At 34.8% G+C, this 3,433-nt stretch overlaps 1 long non-coding RNA gene across 1 annotated transcript; it reads left to right on the plus strand.

Moving 5' to 3' along the window:
• Positions 1 to 590: 590 nt before the first annotated feature.
• On the plus strand, positions 591 to 1,992 carry LOC107733401 (uncharacterized). The gene is made up of 3 exons (XR_001638973.1): positions 591 to 760; positions 1,568 to 1,692; positions 1,804 to 1,992. It is a non-coding gene; the product is annotated as an uncharacterized LOC107733401 (long non-coding RNA).
• Positions 1,993 to 3,433: the final 1,441 nt, after the last annotated feature.

The following is a 3,433-nucleotide window of genomic DNA, read 5'->3' on the forward strand; positions in this document are numbered from 1 at the left end:
TTCTTTTATAGCACGTTATCTATTTGTGTCAATAGATTTCAATTACAATACATATTTTTAAAGGCCATTTTCTCAAAATTAGTTTTTTCTCCTACACTGAGCCATAAATCTCCACTTCAGTAGCACTTACACACACCAAACTTTAAATTTTTATTCCTCTCTCTATATTCTGAAGGTTTTTACAGAGGGATTTGTCCATATATAATTTGCTTGATTATATACAACATTTTATTTCCCCAAAAATTGTGAAAATATATATTTTTCTGGTTGTTCAAAGTATTTTATGAATTATGGAGTGACAAAAAGAGATACCCAAAATTCCCTCTGTAAAAATATTTGCCTCTAATATGTCATAAAATAAAATAAAAAAATAAACAAGAATTTTGAAACTGACTTCATCCAGGGTTCAGATTTTTGTACTAGAAATGTATGCAAATTAGCGCATGTCACATTACTACATTACGCTACCCCACAGTCCTATGGGAAATGTAGTCCCAAATCTTACATCGCCTTATAACAACCAGTAACGTTAATGGAGTGGCGCTGTTCTGTTTCCAAGCGCAACCCATAAGCACAACAAGGCCCTTCTCGCTAACGTTCATTGCAAATCTTCCAGTCGTTCACATCATTCCCAGTCTGTTTTCATGACAGTGCCGTTTGGTATTCGAACCTTATGTTAACGCTCTATATTTCATTCTGGTGACGTTTATTTTTCTTGTGGTCACGTTAAAACTCGTTTCTGCATCACCCTGCTGTAATGGTAAGTAGCTTAGCCAGCTAACATTAGCTGAAGGAAAATTAGAGAAAAAAATCATGCGTGTGGCTATATTTGACTAGTTTATTCAACTACGTATGATTTCTGAGCAATAAACTGATATAATCTCTTAAATAAACAATTTAAAGAGGAGACGTAAGGGAAGACTAGCTAGATATATAAGATGACGTCAGGTTGTAACCATAGACTGTATAAAAATAAGGCAATTAATACCATTAAATACAATGTAATGAAATTCAAACATGCCTGTAACTTCAGTGTAGCGTAATATTATTTTATTTTATTTGTTTTACAGTTACAAGCAATATCAAAGCATAAGCTGTTCAGAAATCGCCGTAATTTTTGCAGATCAATCAGTAATCACTCCCCTATAATATAAAAATTGATATAATTAAACTGTTTTAAGTGTCTTACTAATTTTAATTAAAAACTGCATTAATAAGATTCGCCATATAGACAATAATACAACTATTTTCCGTACATAAAAAGACTGACTGCATGAATTGGAAAATTTACTATCACACAAACTTGCAATTTGAGTGTTTGATATAAGATTATTTATTTGTATATAACTTTAATCTCTTTAAACCAGATATGAAAGTCAGCTTTAAAGTTGTAATGTGAACTTTACAATGATATTCTTACAGTTCTCAGTACAGTAGATTAGTGTATAAGTGCCATGATGTAACCAAAAGAAGGCGCTGTTTCTCTGTAGTATATTTTTTTGCCACAAACTTAGTCTTTTAAGGCCAGATTGCCATTAAATGTAATATTCTGTGTATTCACCTACAGGCTGATTTTGGGTTTAATGAGCAACATCAGAATGAGGTGATAAATTACATGCGCTTTGCCCACTCTAAACGGGCACTGAGACTAAAGACAGTCGACTCCTGCTTCCAAGACCTGAAGGACAGTAGGTGAGGGGCCGCAGACTGTCACTTATGTATTAGCAGTATCTCCCTTTGAGCTTCTGTCTAAAGATGCTCTTTTCTGACCTTTTTCTTTCCCTCTTTACATTCATATTAAAGGCTCATGGAGGAGACATATACGGTGGATGAGGTATCTGACATGCTGGATGGGCTGCAGGTACTGGTGCGTGGAGAAGTGGAGTTGGAACTCATAAACACAGCTCACACTAATGTGCTGCTGCTGCGACAACTCTTTTCACAGGCAGAGAAATTCTACCTAAGACTGCAAACAGACATTTCTGAGCTGGAGAACAGGTGAGGAGAAGGAAGAGGTTAAATGGTTGAGAGTTAAAGGTTTAAAGCCGGGGTACTCGACAGGCAGCCCGCGGGCCGCATCTGGCCCGTCTGCATTAATTTTGTGGCCTGCGTCATGCTGAAGATTAATGTATTTTTATTAGGGATGTAACGATTCACTCAACCTGCATCTAAACTTTTCTAAAGACAGCAAGTTCCCCTCAGACATGGATTCATAAACTACCCCTAAATGAATCACGATTTGTTTAGCATCTCAACCGATTTGAATTGTCACATATTTGAATCGATTTTCAACCGGGTCGCGGTTAATCGTTACATCCCTAATTTTTATTATAATTTGCACTCAAAAGTAGTGCAAACTAGACTTGTGCCGGTATTCGGTAATGCGATATATCACGGTAATGAATATGCGCGATATTGTTATCGTGGGCACTTCTAAATACCGTGAATAATTATATATTACAAATTATTCCGAATTTTGAATGCATTTTAAGAATACTTTTCCCATCAACTGGTCAAAATGCGCAACACGCTGTATGCTGCGTGAAAGACGCGTGCGCGCTCTGATGTAAACAAGTGCGGACGTGAAGCACATGGCGGAACATGTGAGAGACGCTCTGGATGAAAGCGCACTTTCACTCTCTGACAGCAGATGGCGCTAAACTGCAGAAATGATAATAATAATAATATAATAATTCATTTAAATGCAGCCTTTACCCCGGAAACTCTGTAAACAAAGCAGCTGCACTACTTCCTGTTTCTGAATCATGTTTAAATTATTTAAACAGCCATTCAGATTTGTGTATTTGCTATGATGTTCATCACAGCGCCAAATACTTAAATATTTAGACTTAATATTTTCAAACTTTTTTAACATTTTAATCTGGACTACAACATACCCTAGATATTGTTTGAAAGTGTTTTGATTCTTTATTGTTCGGTCACACTTTACATCAGGGCTTCATTAGTTAACATTAGTTAATTCATTAGTTAACAAACTGCCAATGAAAAATTCTTCTGAACATTCATTAATCTTAGGCATTTCAATATTTAATAACAGGATGTTAAAATCGAGAGTTGCAGCTGTGTTATTTAATGAACTAACATGAACTAAGACTTGTATTTTTTAAACAAAGATTAATAACTTCTGTAGCAAATGTAGCTATTGCTCATTGTGAATGTTAATGCATTAACTAAGGTTAACTAATGAGGTCTTAGATTAAAGTGCAAAAGAACTATAAAGACCAATAGGTATCACTTTACAATAAGACATCATTTAACCTTAGTTAATGCATTAACATTCACAATGAGCAATAGCTACATTTGCTACAGAAGTTATTAATCTTTGTTTAAAAAATACAAGTCTTAGTTCATGTTAGCTCATTAAATAACACAGTTGCAACTTTCAATTTTAACAACGTGTTATTAAATATTG

The sequence above is a fragment of the Sinocyclocheilus rhinocerous genome, unplaced genomic scaffold, assembly GCF_001515625.1.
Source record: "Sinocyclocheilus rhinocerous isolate Xijiao unplaced genomic scaffold, SAMN03320098_v1.1 scaffold1031, whole genome shotgun sequence".
NCBI classification, from domain to species: domain Eukaryota; kingdom Metazoa; phylum Chordata; class Actinopteri; order Cypriniformes; family Cyprinidae; genus Sinocyclocheilus; species Sinocyclocheilus rhinocerous.